Here is a 19,621-nt window from a genome sequence, read left to right as displayed (position 1 = left end):
CATGGCATTGTGAGCAAGGTTGGGGGGGGGGGGGGGGCGGAGAGGAGAGACGGGGAGGTTGTTTAACTTTCTTCTTTTTAAACCAGGAAATATGATGCAGATTTTCTCCTTCTCCAGGAGAATGTTATAAAACAGACTGTTTCATTGTTTCAATATGTGCAGCTTTCCCCTTGCTTTTTGAGTGGAGGGCGCTACAGGCAGAGGGTCCAGGCAGGCTGCTGGGGACCCACCTCGTTCCTATTATAGAGTAAATATTTCCAGGTTTTTCCCTTTACCCTCCCCCCTTCCCTCACTGGTCTAAGAGAGGGGAAAATGCTCTGCTGTAGGAAATGGCCTAGATGGTTCAATCTCTGGTTAGGTCTCAGTGGCTCTGCAACGCGCCTTTGGGGTCTGCAAGTCCTTTCCCCCCTAAAGACGTGTAACTAGCGAGGTGGAAATGAAGCTAGGCTTTATCCCCAGATAGTTCAACAGCAGGGCAGCCCGGCCGTCTCCTGCGGGGGGAGGAGGGGGTCTCAAGGGCCTGGTAATTAACAATGATTGATGGGCCATCGCCCCTGGGTTTCAGGTTAGACAAACACTTCGCGCAGTTGGTCAGTTTCACAGACACTTTTGGTCCCTCCCCTCGGGTGCTCCGAGATCCCCCCGGTACGAACCAGCTGCAGCTACAGCCGCAGCAGCGGCGCCCGCCGGCCTCGCAGAGGAGGGTAAGTCTGTCTGCCGGGAGCGGAGAGCGAGTGAGGGATGGCTTGCGGGAGGGAGCCGCGCGAGCAGCAGCTCTCCGCAATTGACGGGAGTGTCAGCAGTGCTGCGGGCCGGGGGGACCGGGCCTCCCATCCTATGGGAGTTCCAGCTCTGCATAGATGTAGCTGTGTGCCAGGTCCCCACGTTACTCTCCCCGCCGGTGCCTCTGTCTCCTGCTCACCTGGGAGTTCCCCCTCTCCACACCCACTGAGCTCCGGAGCGCAGCAGCAGCGCTCCAGCCACTCCCCGGCACTGCACAGCCAGGATCATTGGGCAGTGCTCGTTACTCCTGCTTTGCCAGAGCCCCAGAGCCCCTTGACCCCTCCCGTTTGCGCTGATGGGAGAGCCACCGCCTTGTGTGAACATTTCTGGCTCCTCTAATAAGTCAAAACAACCAGCAGGCATCGCGCTACTCTGTTCAGAAATCCTGTTCTCCCCCCTGGGAACGGGCAGGGAACAAACCCTAGCCCAGTTACAGAGGCTCAAGCTGCTGCTAGCATTGAAGTAATTAAACAGCATGTGGTCCTCCTAAGTGACTGAGTGCACTGGAGTTGTAATGGAATATATAACTCTGCAGTCCTTCAGAATAAATGATATGATCCAAAAACTGTTTCCTGGCTACCAGGACAAATATGCAAATATGTGCTTCCATTTTGGTGGTTGTTGTTGTTGTTGTTGTTCTGAAAGTGGCAAATTGTCAAAAAATACTTGAAATGTTTCAAAACTTTTGCTTTATTAAAAACAACTCTCTGGGTGGAGAGGAAGAACTGAGAACAGTCTGTGGTCTGGTGGGGGTTTGCAAATCAAATTACATTTAGAACAAGGGGAAAATTGGCAAACAAACTCACTTTTTCGTGAAATTGTTCTCCAAGTTGTGCAGACTTGCTAGCCTAGTGTGAGCTTAATGAGACCCAAGGAGGAGTTTAAAAGGAAGACTATGTGTATATATAGGACATCTAGGGGAATATTATGGGCTTCTTAATTTTGCTGTGGACTTTCTTGGTATAAATCTACAAACAGTGCCATGTGACAAGTTCAGCAGATAGGCTGGTTGTGGCAAATATACTGTAGTAGTGAGAGAAACATCCAGATTCTTGAGGAGGGAGATATGTGACAGATATTTGCTGGGAGGGGAAGGGAAGAGGAATGGGGCAGTGGAGGGAGAGATTCCTTCCACTGACAGGAATAATATAAGAATCCTCCATGACATGCTCAGTACTTGAATCAGCCAATCACTCCTTTTCTCCTACCCACCCACTCCCTCCTCTCCTTTCCTCTTATCTCTTCCTCTTTGCAACTCAGATACTTTGCTGGACTCTCTCTCTAGCCATGTCCAGAGTTGAGAAATCTGACAGGTGGGTGGAGGGTGTAATTAGACATGCACATTTGTACCATCTGCTGCAAGTTCCTTTATTCTTGTTGGCTCTGTAATAGCAATTGGCTTTTCTCGAATTCTTTAGCACAGAAGGAAAAGATGTTATTCAGTCACTCAGCACCTAGCGAGGTGGTATTTGAGAGTATTATTTGTCAGTGTGGCTTCTGATAGATCAGCAGCATCTAACTTTTCTACATTGTGAAATCAGCATTCTCCCTTTGGAGGGCTCAATTAGATATTCCATATTCCAGAATGTCTTTCTAGGTTCCAGGGAAGGAGAAAGATTCCAGGTATGATCGATTTTTGGATCAGTATTATATCAGGTGTGTGATTTTTTTTTTTAACTGAAATAGTTATTCCAGTACAACCCATAACATGGACACATTATTACAGGTATAAAGGTGCATTATACTAGTATAGCTTATTTCCTTTCTTGTATAAGACTAGTTGCAAGGCTAGAAAGCATACTTGGGCCATTATATCTGCATCCTCACTAAGGACTAGTCTACACTAGAAAAAGTTTGTACTGCTTAATTATACACATGCATCTGATGAAGTGGGTATTCACCCACCTTATAGACGTCTGTTAGTTTATAAGGTGCCACAGGACTCTTTGTTGCTTAATTATACTGTTATAACAGCAAACTCTCCTACTGTAGGTGCAGTTTACACCTGCAAAAAAGTGCTGGACAAAATAAGCTATATAGGCAAAAGCACTTTCATGTCATTATAAATGTTTCTACCTTAGGGCTTTTGTTTGTATAAAAAAAAAATCTCACCACAAAACAAAACCGAAAATTCATATGGTACCCCAAACTGATATTGCTATAATAGCAAAAGTTTCTAGTGTAGACCCGGCTTAAGGTGGTTGTATAGTTTTAATTATACCAGAATAATTAAGAAGTACAACTTTTGTATGTAAACAAGCCCTAAAATCTCTCCAGGGTTGCTGCTACAAGTACTATTTCAAACTTATCTGGCTGATGTAGAGCAGAAATGGACACTGCAGTCTGGGGGCATGTTTGGATGATGGAGGAATGTGTCTGTGAGCTTTTGTCTTTCAGGTTAGCTTCAAGTGAGTGGAACCCTCCACACCCTTAAATTAATGGAGATATCCCATCTCCTAGAACTGGAAGGGACCTTGAAAGGTCATCAAGTCCAGCCCCCTGCCTTCACTAGTAGGACCAAGTACTGATTTTGCCCCAGATCCCTAAGTGGCCCCCTCAAGGATTGAGCTCACAATCCTGGGTTTAGCAGGCCAATGCTCAAACCACTGAGCTACCCCTACCCCTAGAGAGATAGTTTAACACCCCTAGAGAGACAGTTTAACAGTTAAGACTCCCACCTAAGGCAGCCTTGACAGAGCTAGATGGATTGAAAAAAACATTCTTTTGTTAGCTAGACAGGGCCCTTGTGTTTGTTCTATGGTGGCATTTCTCTTTGGTTGCTAACTGGGATATTGCAGCATGTTCAGTGCTTTTAAGGGGTCATTAAAGTGATGTGTTAAAGTGAGTTCTAGACTTGTCACTGCACATTCCTGGGTACATGCATGCAGCCAAATTCTACTTTGTTGCATGTGCACAGCCCTATTTTCCATCCATTATATGAGAAAATGTATCTGCCAGATGTATGGGAGGGGCAGTTGAATTTTAACCTTGCTGCACATATGTCACTGAGAGTAGAATTTGGCCTGTCACATTTAATAAATGTCTTGAGAAAGTTCTGCAGTCACACACATGAGTAAATGCACTGGACTACTCACAGGCTTCTAGACATCTGACATTGGCTTTTGACATTGCTACTTAAAGTCAGGGAGGAGATTCATTGATTCCAAGGCCAGAAGGGACCAGTGTGATCGTCTAGCGCAGTGGTCCCCAAACCACGTCATGCCCCCCCTTTACTCCTGTCTGCGCCCCCCCCCTCCAGGAGTCGGGGCTGGGAGCGGGGCTGCGACTCTGAGGGAGGGGGAACGTGAACAGCAGTAAAGGGGCCAAGGCTGGGGCGAGTCTGGGGCTGGGAGCAGGGCCATGTCTGGGGTCGAGAGCAGAGCTGTGGCTGGGGGCCAAGACGGGGGCGGGGAGTCGGGGCCGCTGCTAGGGGCAGGGCTGGGAGCAGAGCGGAGCTGGGTGGCATGCGCTCCCTCTCTGCCCCCATGGAAGCTGATCTGGACCCTGTCGCGCCCCCCCGAACGTTCCTCCGGGGGTGGGGGGACTCCCCACAGTTTGGGGACCACTGATCTACTGGATAACAAAGGCCATTGAACTTCTCCAAAATAATTCCTAGAGCAGATCTTTTAGAAATACACCCAATCTTGATTTAAAAATGGATGGAGAATCCACCATCACCCTTGGTAAATAGTTCCAATGGTTAATTGCCCTCACTGTTAAAAATTTACACCTTTATTTCCAGTTAGAATTTGTCTAGCTTCAACTTCCAGCCATTGGGTCATGTTATACCTTTCTCTACTTGATTGAACAGCCCATTATTAAATATTTGTTCCCCATGTAGATACTGATAGACTGTAACCAAGTCACTTGTTAACCTTCTCTTTGTTAAGCTAAATTGATTGAACTCATTGAGTCTATCACTATAAAACAGATTTTTTAAATCCTTTAATCATTCTGATGACTCTTCTCTGAACCCTCTCCAATTTATCAACATGCTTCTTGAATTGTGGGTGTTAGAGCTGGACCCATAATTCCAGCAGCAGTTGTGCCAGTTCCAAATACAGAGAGAAAATAACCTCTCTGCTCCTACTTGAGATTCCCCTATTTATACATCTTATTTAGCTCTTTTCACCACAGTATCACAATGGGGGGCTCATATTCAGTTGATTATCCATCACAACCCCCAAATTTTTTTCAGAGTCACCGCTTCCCAGGATAGAATCCCCGATTGTGTAAGTATAGTCTACATTTCTTAGTTCTCAGATGTATACATTTACATTTAGGTGTATTAAAACACATATTGTTTGCGTGAACCCAGCTTACCAAGTGATCTAGATTGCTCTGAATCAGTGACCTGTCCTCTTCATTATTTACCACTCCCATAATTTTTGTATCATCTGCAAACTTTATCAGTGATGATTATATGTTTTCTTCCAAGTCATGAATAAGAATGTTAAATAGCCTAGGGCCAAGAATCTATCCCTGTGCGATCTCTCTGGAAACACATCTACTTGATGATGATTCCCTGTTTACTGTTATATTTTGAGACCTATCAGTTAGCCAGTTTTTAATCCATTTAACGTGTGCCATGTTAATTTTATTTTGTTCTAGTTTTTCAATCAAAATGTTGTGTGGTACCACGTCAGAAGCCATACAGAAGTTTAAGGTGGTCTGTCATGTGTTGTAAACTAGTTGTCATTCAGCACTGATACTATGCTTTTTTCAGAGTTTATTTTCGTTTTGCTGGACAGTTCCCTGGCAAGTGGAAGGCCGGCTTCCATCAGGTCTAGGGAATTGTGCTGTGGAACCAGTTTTTCGAGGTAGGATCCATTGATTTCAGCTCCCCTCTGTTTGCAGAGGAGGAAAAGAGCATTCAGGTCCTAGCTTGTGGGTATAAGCCACTTTCTCTTACAGCTTACCCCACGTTGTTTCTCAGATCATTGATCCCTTTCCAGATTTACAGTTAAATGCATTTTGCATTTATTTTTCTGTTTTTGTAGGTGTTTATACAGTTCTCATCACTGGAGTATCTGCTTCCAGATTTTGTAAAGAAGTGTCTAAGAAATGTATATGTGCATAGGAAGAATACACTTTTCCGGTCATTGTCTTTGTCTTGTGGATATTGAGTATTTAGCTTGGCTATACTGCTTTAATCAAAGTACTGACTGCCTGGTTAGGGGCCTTTCCTCTCCTCTGAAAACAATTAAACAAACAAGTAAGCAATTGGGGGCCATCTTGTAGTTCTGAGTTGGGGCCTGATCTTGTAGTCCCTACACAGGGAATACTACTACAGAAGTCAAATTTATACCAAATTGTCCTTGATGTTTTATTTTAAGGCCTTCTAGTTGGACTAGTTTGGGACCAAAGGGCTGTTTTATGGACTCCCTCTACATATCTCTAGTTTTCAAGTCCAAAAAAAAAAAATAGCTGTAGCGGGGTGGCCTACCCTTAAGGGCCAAGAGGCCTGGGACTAGCCAACCCTGTTCAATCAGCCCCACCTGTGCCATAATTAGCTGCCTCCCAGCCTAAGGGGGCAGGGCTAATTGGGGTCAGGGGACAGCCTGAGAATCACCTCGGCCTTCTCCAAATGGTGGCGAGAACTTGGGTGGGGGGAGGAGAAGAGAATGGAGTCACAGGGAGTAAGCGGCGCTCTTGTGGAAGGCACTGAAGTAGGGTGTGGAAGAAGCTGGGGACTCCTGGGAAGCAGGCTATCCCAGAATAGGGAAGGCTGAAAGGTAGTCTATAGGGGCTGAGGCTATATGCGGGACTCTGGGGAAGCAGCCTGGGAATCAGTGCTCTATCCAAGAATAGAGAGACTCAAAGGTAGCTTGGAAGAGGTTAGGAGCGAGGTCCAGAAGGAGGGCGGAAGAGGAGCCCAAGGAGGGTGGGAAAGCTGTGTGTGTGGATTTTAGTGTTGCCCTGGAAAGGGTTACGTTTTAGTGACTGACTTGGCTGGAGGACGAAGCTGTGGCAACAGCTCCAGCCTGGGTGGGAAAGGCTGCAGGGACCCGCCCTTGGAGGAGGAAATGGAGGCAGGCAGCACCTGCAGTCTTTTTATTCCCCTAGCTGTTACAAGTCTAGCAATTAGCCTCAGCTGATGAGACCAGGAGTTTCCCTGTTAACTTCTTAGTGGCTGGAGTAACCTGGGGTTTATACATCCCGGGACAATACCCTGCTAAAACTTGCCCTGGTGTGGCTGTTTTCTCTTTCTTTGTCTCTCTCTGGGGCTGTTTTGGGGGTTCTGAGATAAAAATGCTGTTTGAACTTTTGCTGTGTCAAACCCTTTCTTGGGGTTTTTCCTGTGCAGGGGAAAGAAGAGTTTCAGCTTGTGGAATAAGAACGAGGAGTCCTTGTGGCACCTTAGAGATGAACAAATTTATTTGGATATAAGCTTTCATGGGAAAGCTTATGCCCAGATAAATGTGTTCGTCTCTAAGGTGCCACAAGTACGGCTTGTTCTTTTTGCTGATACAGACTAACATGGCTACCACTCTGAAGCTTGTGGAATGTCCATCTCCTTGGTGTGGGGGTGGGACTGGGGTTGAACTCTTCGCCAGGGAATAAGCAGGGTTTCACTCCCTTCAATCAGCGGCTATCCCAAGTTCGAGGTGAACATTGAGACCCATTGAGCCTATGCCTCAGGCTGTACTTTGCCTCACCTGAACCAAGGCTTTCTGGCAGCCTGAGTCCTGAAGGAGCCATGCTGCCATTAGCCGAAACTCCCATAGTTGATGCGGCTCAGCCATAAAGGTGGATTCGTGGGTTTTGATATTGCATGGTGAGTGTCCCAATGTAACATCTGCAGGGGCAGCAAGAGAGCATCCTAGAGAAAGGGCTGAGTTGCCCCTCTCTTGTTCTGGATGTCCTTTCCAATCAAATATGGAGGCTCATCCACAGAACTCAAGGGGAGACGTGTCTGTGAGATTCCCAAGAGGCAGGCAACATGCTGCATAGCTGACACTTTCCTCAATTCTTAGTTTACTTTGATACCTAAACCGCCTCGTACCCCTCCCCTTCCACAGAGTGTATTCAACCCTCTGGGTGTGAATGTATCTTCCATATGTTATGTGCATACAAGAAGAGAAAAGAACCCTGAGTCTTATTTAGTCCAACTCTTATCTCATCTTGCACACACCAACAAGCCGTGTGTTTAGACCAAGGCCTTGATATAGTGATATGATCTCCCCCATTCGCTTTTGTGTAGTTCTTCCCCTGGTTCTTTTGCCCTTGCGGAAGTTTGGATTTCCTGCTAGCTCTGGGGCACAATGTTAAACTATTTCTTTTTGGCTGGTTTGAGCCCAAAAATGAGTCGGGCTGGTCTTCCAGGGAGTGAATTGTTTGCGCCTGATTACACCATTGTGTTCTCCATATCCACAGAATATCAGGGTAGGAAGGGACCTCAGGAGGTCATCTAGTCCAACCCCCTGCTCAAAACAGGACTAATCCCAAAACAGATTTTTGCCCCAGAGCCCTAAATGGCCCCTTCAAGGATCGAACTCACAACCTTGGGTTTAGCAGGCCAGTGCTCAAACCACTGAACTATAAGAAAGTGAACTGTTGAAACAAACAAATATAATGATGTCCTGCTAAGAATATGGTATAATTATTTTTTTGGGGATGTGGGAGAGGGCTGGGTCTGCATCTTCTCCCACTGCAGTCAATGAGCCATTAAGTTCTGTTATCTTTTGGACTTGTGTGCTACAAACCTATCATATTACTATTCACCAAAATAAAGCTGTACTGATTTAACTTAATCTTCCATTCTGCTTAAGAGTTTTATACATTCCTATCTGACTGACTTGCTAATGAACTCTCTACATGGATTGCTTCCAAAATCAGACAGAAGTTTAAATATTGCCCTTGATCCATGTACACAACTCCCATTGACTTCAGAGTCCAGATGTGACCTTTGGGCTTTCCAAGTAGAGGCAATTTATGGAAGTATGTTTTTGACTGAGATATGACATTATTTCTGGGTGCACAAGAAGCTGTGGCTTTCAGCAATGTGGTCACATTTTATGAATGGGTATAGGCAATGACAGCTGAGCTGAGCTGTCCAAATCTGTGCCAAGAATACAGCATGCAAGGGATACGGGCTGAAATGTAAGCTTGAGAAACATTTCCATTATGGACAATAGAATAGCCGACTACTTATAACTCCCGATGTGTCTGCTTACTCTGTTGTTAATACAAACTGTATTTCCCTCCTTAAACAGATCTCGAAGGGTAAAGGGGTAGTAGGACAGTAAGGCTTTGTCTACACTGGCAACTGAACGGCAAAACTTTTGTCGTTCAGAGGTGTTTAAAAAAACCACTCGCCCCGAAAGACAAACGTTTTGTTGACGAAAAGCACCGGTGTGCACAGCGCTTTGTCAGCACGAGTGTTTTCCTGCTGACAAAGCTACTGCCGCTCATTGGGGGGTGGAAGTTTTTTGTTGGCAAGAGAGCTCTCTCCTGCTGACAACTGCAGCTATACTGCGTGTTTTTTAGTGGTATGGCTGTAGCGGCACAACCGTGTTGCTAAAAGCTGTGTAGTGTAGTAGACATAGCCTAAATGTTCCAAAAGTCATAAGCTGAAAATCTTTTGAGGTGTACTACTTCTCTGCAAAGTGACTAGGTAAAAATGTGTACCTTCTGACTTGTTCCCTGTGTGTACTCAGAGTCCTCTTTAGGTCACTAAAGTGAAACTTTAATTTCTTTTTACTCCTGTTAGCCCTTTGGAGCAACATAACTCAGAATGAGCTGGATTTGATCCCTGTTTGTGCAGCAACAGAAATATTTAGTAGGACCTAACTGGTTACCCGCAAGGAAGCAGGGCTGCACTGGGGTCAGCCAGGGCCTAATTTGACACAGAACCTGTATACGAGGATGTGAGAAGGGAAAAATGCTGCTTGACTCTTAGGCTTTGTCTACACTGGAGAACTGAAGCCTTAGTTATAGAACTGTTTGTCCTGAACCAATGTAAGCTCAGTTGTTTCAGTGCATCCATGTTCACCGAGCTGGATTGGTTTAAGATACACCTGGCATCCACACTGGTGCTGTGCTAAACCATTTCAACCAGATACCTATCCCAGCATCCAAGCTGAGTTCTTGGCTCAGCTTTCATTCAGAGTGCATTCTGAGAGATTTCAAAAGATCATTGGTATACTGTGGGTAGTGGTATGGGGAGGGGTTGGGACCAGTGAGTGTAATACCCAGTAGCAATAAACCAGTGCAGACTGAACTAGTTAGTGTTTAACCCGTTACTGAACCTGCTGAAAGGCAGTCCTGGCAGGTAGAAAAAACATCTTTTTGTTTTCGTTTTTTTGTCTGAGTATCTTTAATATGGAAATCAGCAAGATACAATAAGTATAGAATCTTCACTGCTGTTATTACATGGTACTTTTTCTGAAAAGAACCACACTTTAAATATATGTCAGGGCCTGGAAAAAATGCATTCCTTTTACACATACTAGGGTGACTGGATATGCTGATTTTACAGGGACAGTCCTGATATTTGGGGCCTTTTCTTATATAGGCTCCTATTTCTCTCCACCCCCATCCCGATTTTTCACACTTGCTGTCTGGTCAGCCTACCACATACTGATTTAAGAAATTAAAAATAACCATGTAATTCATTTGGCTTTGTTTAGAAAAGAATTGAATATTTTAAAAGATTAAGAAGTTTGTCTGCTTACAGTGATATTGCAAATGATTGCATTTGCTTATTTAGTTTGTTTTAAGGTTTGCTTTTTACTGTATCATTAAATGTAAGGGACCTGTTCCAGCTGACTTGCATTCATGCATACCGCCACTGAATTTTGCATGCGAAAGGAATGCCAGATCTTAGTTTAGATACAAAAGCCTCTGTTTATTTTTATTTATTTATTTATTTATTTATTTATTTTTTTTTAAAGTTATTCTTTCAAAATTTCCTTTACAACATACACGATTGGCTTTGTTGAAGTTGGGAGGCGACTAGTGCTAGTTATATTGTATAGAGTCATATTCTGCCCTGGTTTTTATACCCTGTGCAATGCCATTGATTTGGGGGTTGCACAGGGTGTATGCCAGCACAGATAACTTCCCTTCTAGTCAAGTCACTAATCCAAGGCCCAAATCACACTTTCTGTAGTGATGAGAATTGCCCCAATAACTGAGTCGGACTCGGTGGCTGTAAAGAAGGCAACAAGATCTGGCCTTAGGTGACTCCCTCCTTCTAAAAAACCCTTTGTAATCAACAGGATCTACCAGCCCAAAACCTTAACAGAAATAGAAAACTAGGGATAATGTGAGTCACATTTTAAACAATGCTGGAAACTTGAAAGGGAAATCACTTGAAACAGCAGTGGATTTTCCTATGCAAAAAGCTTTGGAGTTTACCTCTGGATCCTGCATTGATAAGTAAGTGTCAATGGATTCATTCAGTAATATGAATTCTAGTATGTTCTAATATGCTGCAATTTGCCTTTAAACATGGAGGCAAAGTTGTAAATACATTTTGCTTTCTGGCATGCTCTTGGGTTACTGACATGACATCCTGCTTTGATGCTGGAAGAATTTGCCCTGAGGAAAAAAGCGTGTTTAATCTTTTGTTTTTTTTGTAAAATGTCAAGATTAATATCTGGAGCACATCACTAGAGAGGGATATGTCCTTTTGGGATTCTACATTCATTTCATATTATTTAGGATCACTTTGATTTCTTCCTCATAGAACAGAGTGACAGAGGATGAGCTAAGTGTTTGAAATCTGTATTCTGTTCAATAGGGAACTTTTAAGAGTCTCAAATATATAAGATATGTTAAGGTACATGAGCAATTATATTTACAGCTTCTCTTCTTGGCTCTGGGCTGTCAGTTGCTTGTTTTGAAATGTAGGAATAAAATAGCACTGTCAAGTTAAACACAACTATATACCAATACATTTCCTTAGCTATGTTACTGATAACAGCTTAGATTGTTAAAATGTGTTCTTTTAAAATATCTACTTTACTTTTCGCTGTTTTCTACAGATCTTTCAACTTAGACCCCTCCCCCACAAAAAAACCAAGTCAGTTTCACTTTTGTTTATAATTTTTGGTTACTTTGTTTTTTACTTAGATAACAAGTTCCCAGGGGCTGGGACTGTCATGTGTTTTGTGTAATGCCTAGTACTCTGGGGTCTTGGACTATGATTGGGTCCTTAGCTACTACTACAATCATCATCAACTTTGACAGGTTCTCATGCACTAAAATAATGCTGCAGTGATTAAGCTGCAAACATTGCTGGGGAATATTCTTTCATTAAAAAGAAAATAGCCTCTACTGAAATTTTAAAATAAAACATTACCATGGGTTTTAATTGCCTTTTAGTTCTGTCAAAACTTGTTGATCTGAATCAAATATGCTGCTATCCATAACATCCTTGTGATAAGTATCAGAGGGGTAGCCGTGTTAGTCTGAATCTGTAAAAAGCAACAGGGGGTCCTGTGGCACCTTTGAGACTATCAGAAGTATAGGGAGCATAAGCTTTCGTGGGTAAGAACCTCACTTCTTGCATCTGAAGAAGTGAGGTTCTTACCCACGAAAGCTTATGCTCCCAATACTTCTGATAGTCTCAAAGGTGCCACAGGACCGTCTGTTGATCCTTGTGATAGGAAACTATTGGACTCCAGTCCTACAATTGATAGGATGTAAGTGGGCTGCTGTGCTTCAGTGAGGATGCCATTTTGGTCAATGAAATTCTGAGTGAGTGCAGCTGTTTGCCCATGTTTTATAATTTGCAGGATTGGAGCCTGGTGTATTAGGAGTGTGGTGGCTCATTTGTTTTTGTTGTCCCCTCTCCTCCTCCGCCAAGGTCTCTATGCTCTACTTCCTGATCACTAAATTATAGATGCTTCCATTAAAGGGAACTGAGTTCTAGAAAAATGACTTATCTGGGTGGACTCCTGTTTTATTCTCTTTTTATTGTCTAGAATTTTAATTTGCAGGAGTGATTGTAATCAGTATAAAGCTACTTTCCCCCCTTCCTATTGACATGGATATTAGAGCTGTGAGAAAAGTCTCATAGCTGGCAACACAGGACTGGAAAATCAAAAGTTGAATGTTTTTCTTGAACATTTTGTGGTTTCGCCTCAAATTCTTTGTTTTCTCCCTAAAACAAAGGGTATTCTTTGTTTTTCTTTAGCCCATTTTGAAATTCTGCCATGTCATCACAAATTGCTGCTTTTGTGCTGAAAATGGCATGAATACTCTGGGAAAAATGGCCCTTTTACCCGAGGCGAAGGAAGAACATTGCAAATTGTTCCACAGTGGAGTTGTGCCTATTTTGGCAATGAAATATTGTCTGCTGGCAGGCCTGTGCACTCAAAGGCAAAATGTCAGTTATTTTGAAATTTGTGAAAACTGATGATTTCCCTCAGCCCTAGTTTGGAAGATTTCAAGGGTCTGACTTTTTGTTCTTCAGCAAAGGTCCTGCTGAAGCAATGTTTGGAAAAGCAACATTACGCTTTCCTTTTTCAAATGCCATTGCATGGTGTTAAGTACTGTCCTAAAGTTATCTATGTAGTTTATTTTACTGTGGTATATTTGGGGTCAGATGTAAAATGGATTAATTGTTCCATTAAAAATCAAATGAGTCTTTCCTTAAAGATTTACTTATTTGCATTGCAGTACTGCCTGCAGGTCCCAGCCCAATTGTACCAGGCACTGAACAAACATCTAACACAAAAAGATGGTCCTTGTCCCAAAGATCTTATAAGATGAGACAACAAGGAGATACAGCAAACAGAGGGGGGAGAACAAGATAAAAATGAGACAATTCAGGTCAGTGTGAGAAGCAGTGGTCACAGCACACTAGACACCTGACTGTTGTTTAGTCGTTGGGTCTAATGTAGGCATCATAGCAGAGGTGGGATTTGAAGGCAGACTATATAGTGACTTTGTGGATTTTTATTGAGAACTCTTCTCAGGCATTAGGGATGGCATGAGATGGAGCATTGAAGGTGCTTGTTGGGGAAATTTGACAAATAGGCAATGAAGACTGGCATCATTGGCAGAATGGAGGATGGTAGTTAATGTCCCCATTGCATAATAGAAAATGGGTAGGCCATGAAGGGCCTCACAAGTCCGTAGTGTGTTGGCATGATATGGGCACAGGCAATTACATTCCAGCTAAATTTCTCCTGCACTTTCAGCTCATTGTGTTTTTGTTTTTTACTTCTGTGAAATTAGTTAAAAAGTTGCTGATTTCTACCCCAGAACTGACTTCATTTTGGTGAATCCCCAAGTATCTCTTAGTTACTCACAGAATTAATGTGAAAATTCATCAGCTCATACACTGCTTTGAGATCCTTAGATGAGAGGTACTACAGAAGTACAAGGTCTGAATCATAATTTCAGCAAATTCTAGCCTGGCACAAATGGCTAATAAAATGAAGCATTTCTGAATTCTTAAGTGTGAGTTTTCTAGATAGGATGGTGATCAGACTCTCTCTCATGCTCAACATCTTATTGATTTAAACTCTGTCCTGGAACTACAGCAAAAATGAAACCTGAGGTTAGCAGGGAACAAGCTGTAAGGTCTTCACTGTGTCTGAACTTGGCCCTTAATGCTGTAGGCCGGCAAAAGTCCCCAGGGAGTTGTACTCACAAGTACCAGATCTGAACTTGGCTCTGAGAATCTATTTTGACTGTCAGCCATTCAGAGCAGGGATCACGTCTATTTCAGTTTGTCGAGTGCCTAGAACGGTGGGCCCTGATCCTGACTGGGGCCTTCAGGCAATATCAAGATGTGAATAAATAATCATAATAAACATGTTTGATCCTCTCTGCTGCCAGAAGAGGAATGTGCTCCAGCAACAATATAATAGAGAACCGCTATGTAAATGAACGGTAAAGGAAGAGGTACCTAGTATGTGCAGCAGTGAAGGTGAGTATTGTGCCATTAACATTATCTAGCACAGAAGGAGTTAAATTCTCATTCTGTGTCAGAGGGGATGCGGCCCTCCAAGTAAACAGTGAACTCCTTGACACTGGGGCACTCCACAGCTTGGGTTATTGGTTACAGAATTTGGATCCTTCTAGAGCACTGGTTGAGACACAGAGCAATCCAATGGCTAAAAGTGATTATCATGTGATGGCTGCTTGGCAATTTGAGACGTATACTGGTGGCTTCAGTTAAGTTCTTAAACAAGCATTTACGTCACAGAAATCACTGATTCCTTGCACCTTGCTGGTCTCTTCTAAGCAAGACTGAGGCATGTTGGTAGAGTAGCAAGTTGCTTTTCCTGATGTGTAGATTAAAAGTGGATTTCTGGTTTTAGAGATTTCTATTTGTAATTATTCCTAAGCACTAAAATCCCTCTGTCTACTCCCTTTTTTTGTTGCTTTGTAGCCTATAATCATTATGACTGAGCAAGATAAGAATTCTTGAATGGTAATATAACTCTTAAATCTATTATAAAGGGTTTCTACAATTGTTTTTTTTTTTTATTTTTTTTTCTGAACAGCTCAAATAAGCTAGTTAATTAATCAACTGGAGGATCTCCAGTCACACAGAACTAACGCCTTCACTTTAGAACAAATCAGTTTCTCTCAGTAGGCTACAGTATGAGGAGCTGGGCAGAAGGGAAGTGAGTTCCTATGTTACTTATATGGCGCTTCAAATTATCTTATAAAAAGCAGGTGTTACCACCAAGCTCCATTAAAAATGAATGACAAAAAATTAAAAGCAAGCAAATTCATAATTGCTTTGCTTTGCACTATTCTGGCCAAGAGTTATTGTTCTCAGAGCATTTATATTTCCTGTTTGTTCCGTCGCCTTGATGTCTCAGATTCTCCTTCCTCCATGATCCCTGACTGTTGCTCTCCTTTAATCTTCTGTTGCAGCTGTTCCTTGGTGAGCATTTCAAAGATGATATAGCTTTCCCTCCATGTCTCACTGTCTTAGCCTGGCTGGGAAGCCTCCACCCCTTTGCTCGTGAATTATTGCCAGATAGGGTTGTATCCTCTTTGCTTTGCTTGTGTAATTTACTTGAAAATGTATGAGCAATTGGGGAGTGGCAGCATGAAAGTGATATTGACAGTGGATTACTTTACATGCTGTTTTCTTGCAAGAGTCTGTCTGGAGAAACAAGATCATCAGTTTCTAGTTCTTACTCTTTTCAAGAAATCTAGATTATGTATTCAAACACACAGCAGCATCAAATGAGCATTTTTCATAAAATTATATGGGCTTTAGGTCTGTGCTGATTATGACCATCGTTGTTGGCTGGATTAGATGGCAAGGAGGAGTTATTTTGAAGTGCCAATTTCACTGATCTCCTGTGCCTGCTTTGTGCAATGCGGGCAATGTGAAGTAGTCATCAATCCAGTTTATCTGACCAGCTAAATTGGGTTTAGGACTCCTTTACATTGCTGGAGTGGAACAAAACTGCTGGAACATAGCCGTGAATGTGGTCCCAGATTATTAATGTGAAGAGACAAAAGGATGTCTTCTGACTGTATTCTTCCACTCAGTGACAAAGTGGTAAGAAAATGCATCAACATGGAGTTTTCTCGAGACATTGAAGAGGGGTAAAGCTACTGTGCAGCATGGTCCCACTTTTCCTCCAGTGTACTTGTTGGTGGTACCAGGGGATAAACAACGTGTGATTTGCGACATATGTCATTTGTGGGTGGCCAGTCACTGTAGGTGGGATAGTCCCAGGGACCTTCTTCTTAGTGTAGATGGGGTCATGGGGCTGATGAAGCAGTTTTTTTCCTGGAGCCATTTCTCATGTAGTTCTTCCCTACTTATAGAGTTGCCTATATACTGAGGTACGCTATCTTCCCTACGTATATAGGTGTACTTCTATACTGAGGTACATTATCACCCTTAAAGAGGTACTTGGTCAGAAAGAGCTACTTCCACCTCTCCGTAATTCTGCTCTACAGGCATTGAATCATTTATACTTGATTTTTGACAATTTTAATACAAAGTGAATCAAATACAAAAAAGAAATGTAATAGAAAAATGTCAACAGGCAGAAGAAGGTGACCTGATTTCTCAGCTAGAATGTTGCCAGCGTTTGAGGAGTCCATTGACAGTATGGCTCCATTTTGCTTTTACTTCCAAAATGCACAGACTTTTGGTAAACTGATGCAAAAGGAATTACAGTGCCACCAAAGGGCTATGGGAGCTGTTGGAGTCAAAAGGCCAAAGTTCACAATTGAGGGTGAAATTATCACTGTCTTTAAGTTGGTAACCCGGCCGCTTGCGCTCCAGGCATTCAGATACTAAGGTGATGGGCACAAGTTCAAAACCCTAAGATAGAACACGGGGGGAGGGGAGATGTGTTGTGCTTCCTCCACTGCACACACCACCAAAGAGTGCTTTTGGGCACACTCTGCACTCCCCCTGCTCTGGGAAACTCTGGTGGGCAGCACTGGAAAGTGCGCTGCTGCCTTGCTCACCATGCTACATCCAGCGTCCAGGAAGGCATAACGCTTCCAGCACTGGGGCACTGAAGACCCTCTCCTGCCCTAATGTAACCAACTGGTCAGTGTGTGTTGAATGTCTTCCTATTTGTCCCATACACAATGGATGTGAGTCTGTTTAAGCTCCCACCTATAGAGCCTAGATTTTTAGTTCAAGCTATAAAAGCTTGTGCTGGTAATTTAGGGTCCCCAGTTCAGTCCTTAGTGTTGGCCAAGTTGATGATTGTCACGTTTACTGTCCCCTGGAGCAATAAGTTAGCCCTTAGGCTGCTAATAAGAGTTGGTTTCTTCCAGGTTATCCTGCAAGCCCTATGTGTGGACCTCCTAGAGAAGTCAGTGGGAGTTTTGCATATGGCAGGATTGAAGAATCAGGCCCTGGGGAAGTTTATATTAAAATGATTGTAGTTTGTAGTAGTATCAGTTTCTGACTTCAAGATGCCAAATGAAAGTCTAAATTGTCAGATACAAAAGTACTGCCTTTCATTATACCTGGATCGACAGGACAGAGAACAGTCCTTTGAATCTCTAAGCTGTTTCCTTACACATCACAGGGGGTAAGAAGTGAATTAACCATATCATAGGCACATGGTACTTCCCTGCTCAGATTACACCACAAAATCTGGGCAGTTCCTAGGATAGAGCTGGGAAAGGGAACTTGTGAGTGTAAGAAACACTTGGAAACAGAGCACTAGTAACATGACTGCAGACAAAAGGTTATAGGAAAATTTAACTGCATCTACAGTCCTGCACATCTACAGGTTAGCAGAAATCATGGTTAACTAGATGCTTGTAGTGAATTTATTGTGACTAGTATGAAATAACTTGGCTTTAGCTTTAGTTTTGCTTTATATTATCTGTTTTGCTTATAGTAGAGATTATACCTTACTGTGTTATCCCTTAACTTTGTACTGACTTTGTTCTCCAAATTTACTTTCTAAATGTTAATCACAGTTTTAAAACTATTGTTAAATGTCGTCTGTTTGATACAGTAAAGACTTCAGCAGACTTGGAAGGATTTCCTATGTGTTCTTTTAGCAGTGTATTAACTAAAAGCTTTGGCTACACTGCACATGGACAAAGCCCTTTGCAGTAGAGTTTACTGCAAAATACTTCATAAACAAAATGTGTATGTTTTGTATTTTAGTCAGAACTCAAATGAGCTATTTTTTTCCGTTCCTCACAAGTGAGCGTCTCAGAAAAACAATTATTTCTAACATTGCTTCTGGCCTTTTGACTGTGAATTCAGAGAAGTTTTTATCTCACATACTGAAGTGAAAATTAAGTTTTGTTTTTGTTTAATGCAAGTCAAGAAGTAGTCATGATTCAGTGTGACAGGCTGAATGTAAGCCATATGAGCTGAGCTATATACGCATAAAGGATGATTGTACTGCAGAAAACCTCCAAGTAATTTTAGATTTTTGACACATTTACCACTTCACAAGTTCTTTTTCTCTCCTCCTCCCCCCCATTCCCAAGAACCAAGTATCTGATGTGATGAAAAATGTCTGCATTTTTTGTGGGAATAGTAAGTGTTTGGTTAAATTTTCTCTGCTACAGTGAATTTCTCATAGGAATATGGAATTTTCTCTCTAAGATATAATGGGAATGGAGTAATCCAGTAGTATATGTACTTGTCTTGCTTTGCTTAAAAATGACTTTATAGAAAACTTGACGTGAATCAACCTCTGATACTAATAGTTATCACTAGATCAGGCTATTAGCTGGTGATCTTGACTAGCTTTTTTTACGTGTAGTGATATGGTACATGGCAGTCTTTGATTATTAAGGATTACATTTTCACTGTGGTGTGGAAGCAGAAAATAAAGTATCTGATTTGCTGTACCCAAACAAAAAGTGAGAACTCTGTTATTCTCCGACAGTGGCATGTGGAGCGTAGCTCACTCGACTCTCATTAATGCCACTACTGGAGTTGCATGTTCACCGAGATCAATGTTTGTCCCTAGGAATCCTGCAACATCAGGCAGATTTCCATAGCTAGTCTTACTTTTTGGTGTGTGTGTGTGTGTGTGTGTGTGTGTGGTGTTTTTATTTATTTATTTGTTTTTAAAGGGCCATCTATTTTTTTCTTCTTTGATATTTCGTCTATATTTGTATAATGTATCACTGTTGTATAGATGACAAATGAAAGGCAGTTTTAATTTTAACTCAAAATATTTGGGTTAGTAACAGAATTGTTGATTTAGTCCTATTACTGGTAAATCTCTGTATCTCCTAACATTTGTGAAAGTAGCTGATCATTTTGCAACCTAAACATTTCAGCAATGGATACAAGTTAAGGTTCATTTATGAATTACAGGCTAGTGCTTCTTTCAGATGTTGCGAATGGTGTGTTCTGATATTTATTTTGTGTGTGTGTGTGTGTGTGTATAAAATTGTGTGT

At 42.4% G+C, this 19,621-nt stretch overlaps 1 protein-coding gene across 3 annotated transcripts in view; it reads left to right on the top strand.

Annotated features, from left to right (window-relative positions):
• Window positions 1-599: 599 nt before the first annotated feature.
• Window positions 600-19,621, top strand: part of FBLN2 (fibulin 2) — a 187,810-nt gene continuing 168,788 nt past the window's right edge. For 2 of the 3 annotated variants that reach the window (XM_054034202.1, XM_054034200.1), the window contains exon 1: window positions 17,868-17,978. The gene's annotated coding sequence lies outside the window, so the exon portion shown is untranslated. Of the gene's footprint in view, window positions 705-17,867; window positions 17,979-19,621 lie in introns of those variants that run through there. The other variant, XM_054034201.1, reaches the window with a different exon arrangement.

This window comes from Malaclemys terrapin, chromosome 7 (assembly GCF_027887155.1).
Source record: "Malaclemys terrapin pileata isolate rMalTer1 chromosome 7, rMalTer1.hap1, whole genome shotgun sequence".
NCBI classification, from domain to species: domain Eukaryota; kingdom Metazoa; phylum Chordata; order Testudines; family Emydidae; genus Malaclemys; species Malaclemys terrapin.
Note: the sequence above shows the minus strand (reverse complement) of the source record. Positions and strands in the feature narration are given on the sequence as shown.